Here is an 18,722-nt window from a genome sequence, read left to right on the forward strand (position 1 = left end):
GACATATCTCCATTCATTCTGTATGACTGTTATGTCAGTGCTGCACAGTTCAATGAACTATGGCAGTGGCTCATTTTTCCAGCAATGTCTCCACCCAGGTGCAGTTCCTTTCCTGAGTTCGATCTCCAACTGTTTGTTCCATGGCATTAAGATGCCAGGCATTTGAAAAACAATTTATACCAACATCTTCCTATTCAGGGATCTGTATGTGGGCATCTCACCTTCACAACAACATGTTAAACAGCTCACAATATTCCCATTTTACGGATGAAAACCCAAACTTAAAAAAACTATGTTTTGCTCAACCTCGCAAAAAGAATCTCTGATGCAGCTACAATCTCAACCAAAGTCCTCCATCTATACCTCATAGATTTCTAAGCTCAACCTGTTGTGGACCAGGCATATTCCACCTTCTGTGTCAGCTACCCATAGTTTATAGTTTTACACCTGATTCTTAAGTGAAAGTTAATAATGAGTAACACCTTACTCTAAGAGGAAGAGACAGGAGCAACAAAACAGCACCCTTGTCCTGATGCCACAGTGATATGCGACTAACAGTTCTGTAGCCATCCGAATTACTCTTAATTGCATTTTCGACTCTGTCACTCAGTTTCATGCGCCGTTGTATATAGTCTCACACTGCCACATCTATTATCAATGCAACATTTATATTAGATGGGTGTCCATGGCAACAACAGCTCTCAGACAGCCATTACAAATATTTATTTACTTTCCAAAGGCTTTTTTTTTTCAAAAATCAAATCCATTCCTCCTTTTTCCCCTTCCTGTGGTTGGTTTCACAACATTTCATCTTTAATACAACAGATGCCAAATAGAAACAAAAATAAAAATTCATAACTGTGCTGATGTAGCTGACAAATCACAGATTATTAAATCTTCATCAACACTTTCAAAACTGTCTCACGAATCCTGCCCCTCCTCTCTGTCATGTACATGCTTCCTATCCCCAAGACAGCATTTGCAACCGAGATTTCGCAGGTTTTAGGTCCGTTTGAGTGCATTTTCATTCAAAAGTGACAGTTATTAAATGAGGCAGATTTGCTGCAGCATTAATATTAGTAATTTCTTGCTTCAGTGACGGGGTTTTTTAAATGCAGATGGCCTCACAACCCAGTTGTAATTTCTTTCCGATTATATGCTGTGCTATTTGAAGCTCTGTTGGTATTTTACTGAGAGTGAAGGAAAATAGCTTACCATAAGTCCCTTTAATGAATTCATAGCACAAGGAACTTTTCAACTAGGGAAATTCTTTATTTATAGCTGGAGGCTCTATCCAACATAATCCAATGTAATTCAGGCCAAAACTAATAAAATGAGTTTCAACAGGAAGAAATGTGTAGTACCACACATAGGCAAAATGATAATGAAATGCATAGGTATAGGAAGGATGATGCCTGGCTGGACAACAGTATATATGAAACATCTGGGAGTCGTAGTGGACTGCAAACTGAACATGAGTCAACAGTGTGTAACACCTGCTCAAAAAGCCAATGTGATCAAAGGCTTCAATAGGAGGATACTGTCAAGATGAAGGAAATGAATGATATCACTCTATTCTGCCTTGGTCAAACCTCACCTGGAATACTGTGTCCAGTTCTGGGCAGCACAGTTCAAGAGGGATATTGACAAGCTGGAAGGTGTCCAGCAAAGAGCAGCCAAAAGGCCCAAAGATCTGGAAACCAAGCTCTATGAGGAGCATTGCAGTGTGTTCAGTGTGTTTAGCTTGGACGAAAGAAGGGAGAGGACTTTCTCTGTGAGGTTTTTGTTTTTTGTGAAAACTTCCCTGTAAAGAACTCAGGCAGGGGGGATCTTTTTTGAATCCCACTGCTGCCACCAATTTGTAAAGATGTTATTATTATATATTTTATATATATCCACTGCCACCACTTATTAAAGATGTTTTTATTTAAAAGCTGCCACCAGAGGTAAAGATGTTTATAATGCAACCACCAGATGTTAAGGGGATTATCTACTCTTGCCACCACTATAGGAATATGTAGCCACTAGCTACTTAGAGAGGAGACTTTTATTTTTCTTCTTTCTTCTTGTTTATTCTTGATGTGTGTATGTATGACAGACTGAGATGTTTGAGAGAACAATAACAAGTTTATTCAGGCACAACTTAATAGTTACAATAACTTTTCTTCTTGTTTGAGGCACGTTACTGAACAGTTGCAAAACTATATTGAGATGTTCCAAACCTCTTAAAACGTCACTTCTTTCTCTACTGCCTAAACCTGCAGTTGCCCTGTGAATTTCAGTCACAGACTATCTGTTCCTTATCTGGAAACAGGTTACCTTAAAATAAGTCACCAAACTTATTTTAAACTGACTCAAATCCAACCTTTGAGCTACCCTGATTCTCCAACTGAGAATCAGTCTTAACTGCAATTCCTCCGATTACAGACTATCTTAAAATAAGTCACCAAACTTATTTTATCCCTGATCCCCTAACTTAGGATTAGCCTTCCCTGAACTTCAACAAAGCCCAGACTTCCCTGTGGTTCGCTGACCACCGACTGACTGACTGAGTTTTCCCTCCAAATTCTGCTCTCTTCAACTAACCCAGTTGGCTCCGCCCCCTTCTCCATTGCAACCAACTCTGAGTGCTGAGTAACTGAAATATTAACCTTTTTTAAAACACAGTTAAACATGGCATCTGTAAATAAAAAATCATACTTCGTTACATTCCCCAAAATGGATTAGGAGCTATAGGCCCCACAAAAACAGTTCACAGCCACATGTATCCCATGGGCTGCACATTCGCCATCCCTAATTTATACTGCAATATTTCTTTCTAATTCTAACAAATGTGTTAAAACTTTTCCAGCTCTTCTTGATATAATACTTTATTTAGTAAACTGTTGTTGTTTGCAGTGTGGTACTGAGTATGGTTTCTGTTTATTGCTCTTGTCTAATGTAGGACTACAGATATCTTTTTATTTCGTGCCCATGTCATTCACTAGGGTTCGTTCATAAAGCCATCTGAACCACTTTCTGTGATAACCAGAGCCTATTTAATTTCATCTTTCATGGAAAATCATATTTGTACATATATTTATGTTGTTTTCATGCAAAATATGCCATTGTATACATGCACTTGATCTATGATGTGCATACTTACTCTGCGTTTTGCATTGCAAAACTGAGAAAAGGGAAAACTCTGAAGGAGAAATATGTTCTACCAATCTGATAATTAGTCCAAGAGGTATATATCAAGTCCATTTGCTTTGCAATGCAAATTGAATGAACTCCCAGAGCATCCCTACCTTGAGGATAAGATGAGAAACAGCAATGCCTTCCTCCTGGTCAGCAAAGTGCAATTCCAGCCTGTCGCTCACACACAAACTCAGTGTTACCAGCAGCACATTATGTCTCTGCTTTTTCTTTTTAACCCTCAACTGGCTTTCCCACAGATATGTCAGAACAGGTCACCACTTTTGCCTTGTCAGTGAGATGCATTTCAGTTCATGATTTCAGCGGGTCTGGCATCAAAAGGCATTAAACCATGTATATTTTCTAGCTATTGGATAGACTCCTGTTATTTGCTACCCTTGCTGCAGAGATTATCATTTACCTCTCTGCAACATCGCAATGAAAGTCATAAAACTGGCCAATTCATTTCCTCATTTCTCCTTGCTTCCTCTGGACTCCGAAAATGATTACATGAAGAGGAGCAGGGAAAGAAGCACACAATATGCCTGATGATTCAGAAGCGATGTATGTGTCACTTGATGCTCGCCCTGCTTCAGCTGGCAAATCATTGGTGGCAAGACTCTCCATCTCCTTGGAATACTAAAGGTTTGATTTGGTGGGAGGACAACATCAATGGATGAGATAGTGCAGGCTCCAAATGAAGTGTGGCATGACTCAGTGGAACATCTCCCAAGTTCTCCTGACTTCGTTGTTGTCTTTTTTAATTTTGCAAGAGCTGTTTAAACTACCTCTGTCTGCTAAATGGCAATAGCTACATTTGTTCTAATCCAGATTTGACTCTGCAGCAATGGGCCCATCTATACTGCCATATTATGTAGCTTGAAACTGCATCATATAGTCGGTGTAGACTCATATAATGCAATTCAATGTGGTTAATCTGCATTATATGAGTCTACACTGGTTACACAATGCATCTGAAGCTTCTTTGATATTAGAGACATTAATTGAGGCCAATCAAGAATCCAAGCCAACACTTTATATGTGTACTTTTCTGTTATTTCTGAATAAATATGGCATGTGAAATTTTATAGCAATAATGAAAGAGGCAACAGGAACATCCAGCTCTGATTAATTAATGGACATCTATATTAGCATCTATAAAACTATGTTATAACCCAAGCATGGGCAAACCTCAGCCCTTCAGATGTTTTTGGACTTCAGCTTCCACAATTCCTCACAACCTACTGGCTGTTAGGAATTGTGGGGGTTGAAGTCCAAAACATATGGAGGGCCGAGTTTTGCCCATGCCTGCTATAACCTTTCCACACTACACAATTATAAGTATCCTCTTTCCACTTTATCATAGCACAATAATTGTGTAGTGCAATCTCATTCTACACCTTGTACAGAAGAAATTGCTCTTGTGGGTGTATTGGTCACTATGGAAGAAAGGACTTAAATGGAAGAAAGGACTTAAATCAGGGCTTTATAGGCCCCTGGGCAAAGCAGTGCATTGGGCCCTGCCTGCAGAACCATTTACAAGAATAAAAATATAAATTATTGATCAAATGAACCTATATTTATTGGTGGCTCCAACAAAATCAGTGTTTCGATATTAAAAAATATGCTGTACAGCAAAGATGAATCAATATGAATGTTTGGACAATATAATATGATCCTTGAACCTGTAAAACAAAAATGTGAACATAAAAATGGTACAAGTTCTAATTTTTCTGCTTATACTGAGTTAGTCGCCCTGAGTCCCCTTGGGGAGAGTGGGCGGGATATAAATAAAGCTTTATTATTATTATTATTATTATTATTATTATTATTATTATTATTATATAAATTTTGAGGCAGGTAATTAGAAAATTAGAAAATTCACGTTAAATTCCAAACTATGCATAGATTAGCATGGAGCCCCCATGTTTGTAGGTTCCCTGGGCAACTCCCAGTGTGTCCATGCATTAAGGCAGCATTACTCTAACTCACCAAATTGTTAGAGATATAATACTGCATATGCTTCCATACCACACATGTTTTTGGAGTTGTTCTATAGTAGATACATTTTGGGGGGAAATAATCACAGGAACAATTTTGGTTTTGGAAAGTTCCCTGATATTCAAAGACATGCATGCTTTCAAAAATTATTTACCTGTTTCTTGGAAATGAACAAATGACCAACAGAAGTGGGGTTTTCTTGCCCCCTTGACTGCTGAAAGACTGATGCCTTCATTACTGGAAAGATAATTTACTTCCAGCTGTGATCCAATGCACAGAAGATCTAACAACACTTGCAACATTTGAAAGAATTGCTATGTAGTCAAAATTTACAAATGGACTTATATTTGGGCATTTGGTCAGCTTTTGTAGAAATGTACAATTAATGCAGCTGTTTTTCCTCCTTTTGTGGTTTTACTTTCTTGTTTTTGTTAAACTGTACTGGGACATTATTGTGTGAAACTAAGATCCCTTTTGAAACATTAAAAATTCAATAAATAATGTTCTCCTGCCATTGTTGCTCCTCTCCATTTACTTTCTACACTGAACAGTTATATTACTATAATTTAATTCGACACCCAGTTAAAATGAAAGAAAATCTAGATTTAAAATGCATTTTATTCATATGTATTTAGACAATGTACAAATAGCAATGTACAAATAAACTAACAAACAGAAACAAAGTTAAAAATACATTTTCTAGAATAAAATAAAAGATATTACTACTACTATGTTCAGTACATCAGCAAACTAACTACATACAACCAGCATTATCTAATCTAAGGGCTTTACTGTCTGAGAATATAACCATCTCTGTCTGATGGTTATATTCTCTCAATTATATACATCCATTAAATGAAAAAGAACCACTGATGCATCCTTTTCCCCAATAACACTCTTCTAGTAAAAAAGTGATGGAGGTTTGACCCCATTGTTGCTGGAAGAACACAATAATTGGGGCTAGTCTTTTTTAAAGTTAGAATCATAGAGTTGGTAATTGGGTCATAATTGGGCCATCCAGTCCAACCTCCTGCCAAGAAGCAGGAAAATCACATTCAAAGCACCCCTGACAGATGGCCATCCAGCCTTCAAAGAAGAAGCCTCCACTACACTCCAGAGCAAAGAGTTCCATTGCCGAACAGCTCTCACAGTCAGGAAGTTCTTCCTAATGTTCAGATGGAATCTCCTTTCCTGTAATTTGAAGCCATTGTTCCGCGTCCTAGTCTCCAGGGCAGCAGAAAACAATCTTGCTCCCTCCTCCATATGACTTCCCCTCACATCATGTCTCCTCTCAGCCTTCTCTTCTGCAGGCTAAACATGTCCAGCTCTTTAAACTGCTCCTCACATTGTTGGCTCATGTTCAACGTGTTGTCCACAAAGACTCCAAGATCTTTCTCGCACGTACTGTTGTTGCGAGGCGTCCTCCATTCTCTATCTTTACATTTCTTTTGTTCTGCCTAAGTGGAGTATCTTGAACTTCATTTTGTTAGTTTCAGCCCATCTCTCTAATCTGTTAAGATTGTTTTGAATTCTGCTCCTGTCTTCTGGAGTATTGGCTAGCCCTCCCAATTGGTGTCATCTGCAAACTTGATGATCATGCCTTCTAGCCCTTCATCTAAGTCATTAATAAAGATGTTGAACAGAACTGGTTCCAGGACAGAGCCCTGCTTATGGCAATCCACTTGTCACTTCTTTCCAGGATGAAGAGGAAGCATTGGTGAGCACCTTCTGGGTTCGTTCGCTTAACCAATTACAGATCCACCCAACCATAGTTTTGCCTAGCCCACATTTGACTAGTTTATTTGCCAGAAGGTTATGGGGGACCTTGTCAAAGACCTTACTGAAATCCAGATAGTCTACATCCACAGCTTTCCCTGCATTGACCCATTTGGTTAGAGATCTCTCCTTGAGTAACATAGTAAGTTAATCCATTTCTGCAAGTTAACATATTTTCATAAACAATTCATCTTGTGTCAGAATTATTGACTCTTTCCATCTTTGAGCAGAGATAGTTCTTGCTGCCATTGTCATGTATAGCAATAACCATCCATATTTTCTATCGAACATCTCAGGAAGATAGAATTCAAGTTTAATTTCAAATTTAATTTTAACAATTTCTTCTAAAATCATATATATATTTGTGCCCAGTAGATTAAATATTCTTAGCTGATGGAAACCAACAGATTCACCTACCCAGGAAGAGATCTTGAAGTTCCTCTCTTAGAAATCTAAATTCAAATCTCCGTATATAGTATGACTCCTTTATCTACAAAACTAGCACCGCATTTTCATTCATCCACTTATAAAATACTAGCTGTGCCCGGCCACACGTTGCTGTGGCGAAGAATGGTGGTATGGGAAATAAAGTATTGAGGAATTGGTGGTAGTGAAGGTCAAGGGTAAAGGTTTTCCCCAGACATTAAGTCCAGTCATGTCTTACTCTGGAGGTTGGTGCTCATCTCCATTTCTAAGCCGAAGAGCCGTCGTTGTCTGTAGACTCCTCCAAGGTCATGTGGGATGACTGCATGGAGCAGCGTTACCTTCCCACCGGAGCAGTACCTATTGATGCACTCACATTTACATGTTTTTGAACTTCTGGGTTGGCAGAAGCTGGGGCTAACAGTGGGGGCTCTGTCAGTTCCCCCAATTCAAATCTGCGGCCTTTCGGTCCAGAAGTTCAGCAGCTCAGCGCTTTAACATGCTGTGCCATCAGGGGACATTATTTCCTAAAGGTTGTGAATATACAATATTTCTGATTGTTTTTTTTTTTGTCTGTTGGAGGCAAGTATGAATGCTGCAATTAGGAAAAATGATTAGGATGTAATGGCCTTGCAGATTTAAAGCCTAGCTGTTTCCTCCCTGAGTGATTTTTTTGTTGGGAGGTGTTAGCTGGCCCTGATTGTTTCCTGTCTGGAATTACCTTGTTTTCAGAGTGGCGTTGTTTGCGATATTTTATATGCTTCTACTGTCTGTGGCCCTGAGAAAACAGAGGATTGGCCAGACTTTGATGATGGGAATCCTTTGTTGGGAGGTGTTAGCTGGCCCTGATTGTTTTCTGTGTGGAATTCCCCTATTTTCAGAGTGTTGTTCTTTATTTAGTGTTCTGATTTTAGAGATTGTATTGTTCTGTTTTATTATACCACATTAATTTTTATATATTCTGATTTTAGTGTTTTTGAATACTTGGAGCCAGATTGTATTCATTTTCACGGTTGACCGCAACACAATAATAATAATAATAATAATAATAATAATAATAATAATAATAGTAAGGATAGTAATGATAGTAATAATAATGACTTTGGTAATACATAGTGCTTCACTGCCTTCTCAGCTTCCTTTCTGGAAGAATCCTTTCTTGGGAGGTGTTAGCAGGCCCTGATTGTTTCCTTTGTGGAATTTCCAATTTCCTTGCTTTATTTACTTTCTTTATTTCTTTATTTCTTTATTACTATCCTGGTTTTAGAGATTATATTGTTCTGCATTATTCTATCCTAGAAATTATTTCATATCAAAGTAGAATCTCACTTATCCAACATTCGATTATACAATGTTCTGGATTATCCAACACAGTCTGCCTTTTCATAATCAGTGTTTTTGTAGTCAGTGTTTCAAATTCATTGTGATATTTTACTGGTAAATTTGTAAATACAGTACAGTAGAGTCTCACTTATCCAACATAAGTGGGCTGGCAAAATGTTGGATAACCGAATATGTTGGATAATAAGGAGGCATTAAGGAAAAGCCTATTAAATATCAAATTAGGTTATGATTTTACAAATGAAACACCAAAACATCATGTTAGACAACAAATTTGGCAGAAAAAGTAGTTCAATACGCAGTAATGCTATGTAGTAATTACTGTATTTATGAATTTAGCAATATATCATGATATATTGAAAACATTGACTACAAAAATGCGTTGGATAATCCAGAACGTTGGATAAGCGAGTGTTGGATAAGTGAGACTCTACTGTAATTACTACATAGCATTACTGCGCATGGAACTACCTTTTCTGTCAAATTTGTTGTATAATATGATGTTTTGATGCTTAATTTGTATAACGATTACCTAATTTGATGTTTAATCAGCTTTTCCTGAATCCCTTCTTATTATCCAATATATTTACTTATCCTGCCGGCCTGTTTATGTTGGATAAGTGAGAGTCTACTGTATATTGATCATCTTATATTATCTGCTTAGAACTGGATTATATGAGGCCCCTTCTTCACAGTTGTATAAAATGCACACTGAAGTGAATTATATGGAAGTGTGGAGTCAAGATAATTCAGTGCAAAGCAGATAATATAAGATTATAAATGGGTTATATAGCTGTGTGGAAGGGCCTTGAGTCTACACTGCCATATAATCCAGTGCAAATTAGATAATCTGTGGAAGAAGTCTAAGTGAGGCCTAAATCTGCCTGTCCCCTAACTGAAACCTGGCTGTCCCTTGGTTGCTAGGCAACGAAGTGGGCAGAGATTAGCCCTCTAAACTGGCAGCAATTGGATAAAAAAATTATTGCTCTCCCTCTAATTAGGACTTTATTTTTCTTTTCTTTTTGTTGTATCAACCTAGAGGCATGGATGATGGGTTGTGTTGTCAAATTTCGAGGTTGGGGGGCCTGTAGTTTTGTTGTTTTGTCCACTGCCCTGATGCCATCACTCTTTTATATATATAGATGCTCTCTTTAGGCATGAATCTATGGTATTTCCGGATCAGAAATCCTTCATTTCAGTAGGGCTTGCTGCTACCCACAGTTTGGCAATGTATCCCTCGTGGATGTGGTGGTCACACTGCATTTAATAACATCTGAGGTTGTCAGATCTTTTTTTAATTATTCCCTTGAAGGCTCCACATTTTTAGCACCTAAATGGCAGGCAGACAGAACAGATCCTCTTCATGCAGGAAATAACACAATTTATTTAATATGATTGATGCAAATAGATAAGGGATTAATTGCAGTGTGTTAATGAAGAATTCACCTACATTTAAAAACTCCTTTGCATTGGTGACAGAAAGACCTTGAGGCTTAAAAAAGATGAATAAAGGAGAAAAAGAGACTGGCAGAATCTCATGCTGCAAGAGAGAAAAAACACAACTTTCAAATCCAAACTTTCAGAAATATCTCTTCTTCCATCTCCTTCTTATTCTAGGACTTGACTGTTCCTAAATTCTCAATGAGGTGATAAATCTGTGTGTACATTACGTACAGCATGAATGAATTACATTGGAGGTGCTATGATAGATTTCTCCTTACCAAAACTATATCTGCTCACAGACAAGGAACATGTTTGCAAGAAGATGAACCAAGGAAGGTGAGCCCAGTTCAGAATTAGCAAGCGGCATATCTTCGACACACAATGACAAGGGGTTAAGATAAAGGTTTTCCCCTGACATTAAGTCTAGTTGTATCTGACTCTGGGGGTTGGTGCTCATCTCCATTTCTAAACCAAAGAGCCAGCGTTGTCCATAGATACCTCCAAGGTCATATGGCCGGCATGACTGCAATGCCATCAGTGACAAACTCAGCAAGAATTTGGTCAATTTTTTCCTCATTTTTGTGGCTTCTGCCTTTGGTAGAAGGCTTGATGACTTTTCAGCCACCCGCAGTGTTTATCTCTCATTTGTGGGCTTCATCTTGCTCCACCCTCAGGATATCCAGGAAGCAAAAAGAACATTTCACATTCCAAACGAGAAATGAGGAAAAGTGGTTTGAGAAAGAAAAACATGGACCTCCTTTCCACTCCAACAGCAGGGGAAAATTGACCCAAGGCCAAAGCATTCCCCATCCCTTTTATACCATAAATGGCATCTGGAAAATATTATCTATCTGTGATATTATCTATCGCAACCTTCTTCAAGCTTCCACTAATTAATTTGTTTTATATATGATTTTGTTTGCTTACTATATTGTATATGTGTGTTTTGGTATACAGCTTTCCCTTTACTCTGTTTCTTGAAGTTGTGGGAGGGGCTGAAGACCACATGATCAGATCTGGGACTGCTCAAATTTCAGACTCAATTAGAACACAGCGAGACACTATTAGACTAGGTTGTGAGTATACTAGACATGTTACTTTTAATGAAATTTATTTTTTTCTCTTGAGAGCATGATATAGAAACAAGATATTTTATGAGAGAGTAGAAGTTTTGAGGCACTGAAAAGGACCACTTCTGAAACTGCTGTTTTTGGGCATTGGCATAATCTCTCTTCCTAACAGATCAGAGACAATCAGGTTACCAGTCTAACAACTGGAAACCAAATTGCCTTGCATAAGTACATGTGGTTATATACCACTGAAGAGAAGATTTTACTCAAATGAGTTTTTGGCTCTTCTCTGAAAGATCATACTTTTTACAAAAGGTTATGATTTTCAAATGGTTGTGAATACCATTATTCTCCAAAAGATTTTGGTGATAGTGGTTTTCCAAAAGGTTATGATTTCTAAAAAGTCATGCCTTTCCAAAAATCCTAAATGCTATTCTCCTTCCAAGATAATGATAAATAAATAAAATGCAGAGCTATTTACAAGGGAAACCATGGGCAATGGAGTCTCAGCTTTAGGTGCCACCTTGCATTTGAGGAATGACTGTAATGCAGCGGTAAAGCATGTGCTTCACATGCAAAAGATCTCTGACATCTCAAGATAGGACGGTAAAAGAGTAGGAAAAGGAAAATACTCCTCCATCACCCCACCACCACCACCACCCCCTCAAAAAACATTCTTTTTTCAATCAAGTTGGGGGATTAAATTCAAACATACTTGGGAGGGGGATGAGAGCTGTATGGCGTTTATGCAGATATCATGCTCAATTTTCACAGTGGTCTGAGGCTTCTTTTGTATTTTATTTTTCTTAACACAACCTTTTTAGTAAGTGTGATGAACCATGGGCCTTGTAGTCCTGCTCAGGACATTGTAATCCCTGATGAAGATGAAAACTTGGGTTTTTTACCTTCCCAGTCTGAACTGGATTCCTCTCAGCCAGATCCTTCCCAGGCAGATCTGGAAACCTTGCACCTGCAAGAAAGTTGTGCCCCAGAAGTATGTCAAACAACCCCAGAGCCTACTTCTCCCGTGTTCTTGCGCCGGGAGTTTTGTAAACAACAGAGAAGTTTGGATTCAGCTTCGCGCAGGAGTGCGAGGATAGCAGCTAAGAATGTTGCCAATTAACATTGGTTCTCGTGAGAATCTTTAAGGAGTTTAACATCTGGTCTCAGAGTTTAGCTTTCGTTTCTGATTCCCAGAGAACCGCTTTGGTGAGAAAGTTGGACTCTATATAGGTGTTTTGCCCGCGTAGCAACTTCGCGGAGTCAATTCGTCAGCCTACGGAGCGAGTTGTGTCTGGACAGCGCGCTCCGATTCAAGCCTCGCTTCAGCTCAAGCCTTGCCTTGCTATCCAGCCTTCGCCTTGCTTCCCAGCCTTTGTTTACCTACGGACTTTGCCTTGTTTCCCAGGACTAATCCTTGCCTTGTTTCACGGATTTTACCAAGTTATTCCACGGACCTTGTTCTTGTTCTTAGTTACCTTGTTCCACGTTCAAGCCTTGTTTCAAGTATCAAGTTATTTCCTAGCCACGCTCAAGTTTTATGGACTAAGGACCTTGTCATCTCCCCTCACTTTGCTTGGCAAAGTGAGTGTTTCGGTTATTGGATTACAACTTTGGACCTTAATATTTCTTATTGGACATTGCTTTTTTGGACTAATTCTGACCTTTCCTGAAGGGTCTAATTCTGGACTATTTTCTATACTTGTTTTTATTAACTTTATATATTCCTTCAATAAAGATATTAGTTAGATTCTGGCCTCTGTGTATGGTTATTGGTGCCTCTGCCGCCTGGGTCGTGACAGTTTGACTCCGCCACCCATAAGCACCAACTAACCGAGGCCAGGATGTCTACCGGAGCCGCGCCGGCTGGACAGCCGCTCAGCTACACCATCAGCAAGGACGAAGTGGACCGCATCCGTGACAGACTCAACGCGCAGGATGGAGAAATAAAAGGGTTGAGGGAGCGCGGAGTTCGCCTCCCGGCCATGGCGTTGCCTACCAAGTTTTCTGGAGAAGCTGCTAAGGTTCATGTTTTCCGCCGCCAATGTCAAGCTTATCTAGAGGCCCGTGATGCCGAGTTTCCCCAAGAAGACATCAAGGTGGCGTGGGTCTACAGTCTTCTAGACGGACCAGCGGCTAGCTGGGCGACGGCCCTGTTTGATCAAGCCTCCCCCCACCTAAGTTCAGCACAACGCTTCTTGGATCACCTTAAGGAGACCTGGGGAATCGAGGACAATTTGGAGGCAGCCGGTCACAAACTCCGGCGCCTCCTTCAAGGAGACAGACCCATGTCTCAGTACATAGCCGAGTTCCGCGTGCTGGCCCACAACACCGGCTGGAACGATGTAGCCCTCAGAGGACAATTTCGGGAGGGTCTCAACATTGAAATGCTGGAAGAAATCTCCAAGGTGGATCCTCCCCAGACCCTCGAGGCACTCATTGATCAATGTTTACGGGCTGAAGTCATGATTGCCAACAGGAAACAATGGGTTCGAGGCCAGGGCGGTAGAGCCGGGGCAAAACCCCCCGCTCCCGCCAGTGTTCAGCCACGTCCGGTGTGGAGACCCCCGCCGCCAACCCCATACCCCAGAGGAGGCGAGGAGGTGCCGATGCAGTTGGGCAATGTGCGTCCCAGACTAGATGCCGCCGAGAAGGCCCGTCGTCAACGCTTGAACCTCTGCTGGTACTGCGGGAACGGGGGCCACTTCGCCAGAGAGTGCCCAGCCAAAGGGAAGCCTGCCGCCCGTCTTGCGGCGGCGTCCTCCACGGAGTCGAAGGCGTCTGAGCCGACTGGCACACAGCCGGCGGGGGAAGCCAACGACCGGGTGTAGAGAGGCTCGCCAACCCGGTCAAAAAATCCATCCAAGAGCCGCCAACCGGGGTCCTGTTCCTTCTCGTGGTCACATTATGGTCAGCAAAAAGGGGACCCGTCATGATCCACGCCATGATAGACTCTGGAGCTACCAACAATTTCATCGATAGAGAGTATGCCGACTCTCTGGGATTACAATATCATGATTTCAAGAATGCCCGTGTGGTGCAAGCCATAGACGGCCGTCCCCTCAAGACGGGCCCCGTAAGCCAGTGGTCGGAACCCACCAGGATGTGGATAAGGGAACATATGGAAGAGATTTCCTTCTTTGTTACCGAGGTTCCCCATTTCCCTGTGATTTTGGGAATTCCATGGCTGACACTCCACGACCCTAACATCTCCTGGTCCAACAGAGAACTGCAGTTTGCTTCACCGTACTGCCAAAACCATTGCCTCGTAGCCAAGGTATGCCATGCCACAGACTCCGAGCCCATCATCACCTTGCCAAAGAAGTACTCCGAGTATTGGGATGTATTCAATGAGAAAGAAGCCGAAAAATTACCCCCACATAGACCTTATGACTGTGCCATTGACTTGGTGGAGGGGGCCCCGATCCCGCGAGGGCATCTCTACTCCCTGACTGAACCAGAGCAAGAAGCTCTCAGGGAATTCTTAGAGACAAACCTTCGCAAGGGGTTCATCAGACCCTCTCAATCCCCAGCCGCCTCCCCAGTGATGTTTGTGAAGAAGAAGTCAGGGGAATTACGCTTGGTGGTGGACTACAGAGCATTGAACAATATCACCAAGCGGAACAGCTATCCCCTGCCCTTAATCTCGGATCTACTGGACCGACTTCGAGGAGCCAAGGTCTACACCAAGCTGGATCTTCGGGGGGCTTATAATCTAGTTCGCATCAGAGAAGGGGACGAGTGGAAGACCGCCTTCCAGACTAAATTCGGATTATTCGAGTCCCGAGTTATGAATTTCGGTTTATGCGGAGCTCCCGCAACGTTCCAGCATTTTGTCAACGATATTTTTCAGGACTATCTAGACAGATTCTTGATAATCTACCTGGACGATTTTTTGGTGTTTTCCAGATCACAATCAGAACATGAGAACCACGTCAAAATGGTGTTGCAACGACTGCGGGATCATGGACTTTATGCCAAGCTAGAAAAATGCGCTTTTGATCTACAAGAGGTAGATTTCCTTGGCTACCGCATCTCGCCTCTAGGGCTTTCCATGGATCCAGCCAAAGTTTCAGCAGTATTGGAATGGCGGGCGCCAACTAACAAGAAAGAGGTGCAGCGTTTCTTGGGGTTCGCGAACTACTACCGCAAGTTCATTCCAGATTTTGCCCGCTGGTCCGACCCCATCACTAGCTGCATCCGTGGAAAGCAGCCTTTCCGCTGGACTGATCAAGCAGAGAAAGGGTTCCAGCAACTGAAGAAACTATTCACCTCCCAGCCAATTCTACAGCACCCAAATCCTGGAACCCCTTTTGTGGTGCAAGCGGACGCCTCTGATGTGGCAATTGGGGCTGTACTCTTACAACCGGTGGGAGATCACCTCCACCCCTGTGCCTTTTATTCTCGTCAACTAACCACACCAGAGAGGAATTACACCATTTGGGAAAAAGAACTACTGGCCATAAAGGCAGCCTTTGAAACTTGGAGACATTGGCTAGAAGGGGCCAAATTCCCCATTGAAGTCCACACTGATCATCGTAATCTAGAACATCTAAGAACTGCCCGCAAACTAAATCAGAGGCAGCAACGTTGGGCTTTATTCTTTGAACGTTTCAACTTCCAGATCCATTATGTGACCCCAGCTCAAACCAAGCAAGCAGACGCCCTGTCACGTAAACCGGAATACGCTGCAGGACGCAAGGAGACCTTTGAATCCCAACTGCTACAACCTGAGAACTTTGCCACGCTCACAGTGGGGAACACCAAATCCAGTCCCATTGGTTCAACTTCCCCTACTCCAGGACCCATCTGTGCTCAAGAAATCAGGGCTAGTCAGCAAGCAGATGCCTGGGCGCAGGACCAACTTCGCCAAGGTCTGCATTTTCCCTTTTCGCTTAAAGATGGGCTGCTCTGCTATAGAAATCATGTTTATATCCCACCCGGACCGGGCAGGGAAAAAGCGCTTCGTCTGTGTCATGACTGCAAACCAGCAGGACACTTCGGACTATTTAAAACCATGCATTTGATCCTAAGAGATTTTTGGTGGCCCAAGATCCGCAAGGATGTGGAAAAATATGTCAACACCTGCCCAGTATGCCAGCGCTCCAAGATACGAAGGGAGAAGCCCTCAGGGCTTTTGCACCCCCTTCCTACCCCATCTCGCCCATGGGAAATAATTTCCGCGGATTTCATCACTGACCTACCACCTTCCTGTGGATTCACCACGATCTTAGTGGTGGTGGACCTATTCACCAAGTTAGCCCATTTCATTCCCTGCGAAGGCCTCCCCACGGCCAAAGAAACTGCGGATCTATTTCTTCAGCATGTTTTCAGACTACATGGATTGCCCAAGAGTTTAGTCACAGACCGTGGATCTCAATTCACCTCTCGTTTTTGGAAGGCACTACAAAAACTACTGGGCATAGACTCTCGCTTATCTTCAGCTCATCATCCCCAAACAGATGGGCAAACGGAGCGCACCAATGCCACTTTGGAGCAGTATCTTCGCTGTTATGTAAACTACCAACAGGACAATTGGGCTTCTCTGTTACCACTGTCTGAGTTTGCCTACAATAATGGAGTTCAAGCTTCTACAAAAGAAACGCCGTTCTTTGCAAACTACGGTTTCCATCCACGTTTCTTTCCCCCTGTCATTGAAACTTCAGAAGTTCCCGCAGCAGAGGATTGGCTGCAGGAACTCACAGCGGTGCAACAACTTTTGCTCCAGCAACTGGACCAAGCCAAGGAGGACTATAAACGCCACGCTGACAAACACCGCCAGCCGGGCCCCGAAATCAAGGTAGGAGATCGGGTTTTTCTGTCCACTCGCTTTCTGCCCTCCCACCGCCCATGCCGGAAGTTAGATGCCCGCTTCATTGGCCCCTATCCAGTGGTGGCGCAATTAAACCCCGTGACTTTCAAACTCCAACTTCCGCGTTCAATGCGCATTCACCCAGTGTTTCACCGTTCCCTGCTCCTTCCGGCGGATGGTGTGCGTCCTGATACAGACCAACCAGCCCCCCCTCCTGTTTTGATGAATGGGGAGGAGGAGTTCGAGGTTGAGGACATTTTGGATTCTCGCTTTCATCGCCGCCGCCTACAATATCTCATTGACTGGGTGGGTTTTGGGCCTGAGGAACGCTCTTGGGAAGACGCCTCCACAGTCCATGCTCCTGATCTAACCCGTCGCTTCCATCTGACCTATCCCACCAAACCGCGACCTCGCGCCTCGGGGAGAGGACCCCAGTTTGGGAGGGGCCCTGAGGAGGGGGATAGTGTGATGAACCATGGGCCTTGTAGTCCTGCTCAGGACATTGTAATCCCTGATGAAGATGAAAACTTGGGTTTTTTACCTTCCCAGTCTGAACTGGATTCCTCTCAGCCAGATCCTTCCCAGGCAGATCTGGAAACCTTGCACCTGCAAGAAAGTTGTGCCCCAGAAGTATGTCAAACAACCCCAGAGCCTACTTCTCCCGTGTTCTTGCGCCGGGAGTTTTGTAAACAACAGAGAAGTTTGGATTCAGCTTCGCGCAGGAGTGCGAGGATAGCAGCTAAGAATGTTGCCAATTAACATTGGTTCTCGTGAGAATCTTTAAGGAGTTTAACATCTGGTCTCAGAGTTTAGCTTTCGTTTCTGATTCCCAGAGAACCGCTTTGGTGAGAAAGTTGGACTCTATATAGGTGTTTTGCCCGCGTAGCAACTTCGCGGAGTCAATTCGTCAGCCTACGGAGCGAGTTGTGTCTGGACAGCGCGCTCCGATTCAAGCCTCGCTTCAGCTCAAGCCTTGCCTTGCTATCCAGCCTTCGCCTTGCTTCCCAGCCTTTGTTTACCTACGGACTTTGCCTTGTTTCCCAGGACTAATCCTTGCCTTGTTTCACGGATTTTACCAAGTTATTCCACGGACCTTGTTCTTGTTCTTAGTTACCTTGTTCCACGTTCAAGCCTTGTTTCAAGTATCAAGTTATTTCCTAGCCACGCTCAAGTTTTATGGACTAAGGACCTTGTCATCTCCCCTCACTTTGCTTGGCAAAGTGAGTGTTTCGGTTATTGGATTACAACTTTGGACCTTAATATTTCTTATTGGACATTGCTTTTTTGGACTAATTCTGACCTTTCCTGAAGGGTCTAATTCTGGACTATTTTCTATACTTGTTTTTATTAACTTTATATATTCCTTCAATAAAGATATTAGTTAGATTCTGGCCTCTGTGTATGGTTATTGGTGCCTCTGCCGCCTGGGTCGTGACAGTAAGTCTTTTTCCCCACCTTGATAGTAGAGCTGTGGCTTAGCAGCACATCTGTCAAGCACACTGAAAATGTGGTTCTGATTAGTAATGAGACCTGAACTTTATCTGCTGGGAATGATGGAAGACCAATTGAAGGAGAAACAGAGCAAGCTTAATTCAATACATGCTGACAGCAGCAAGACTTTGTTTGCTCAAAGATGGAAGGTCACCAATACGACAAGGCAAGAAGATTGAGTGATGAAG

This window comes from Anolis carolinensis, chromosome 1 (assembly GCF_035594765.1).
Source record: "Anolis carolinensis isolate JA03-04 chromosome 1, rAnoCar3.1.pri, whole genome shotgun sequence".
NCBI classification, from domain to species: Eukaryota; Metazoa; Chordata; class Lepidosauria; order Squamata; family Dactyloidae; genus Anolis; species Anolis carolinensis.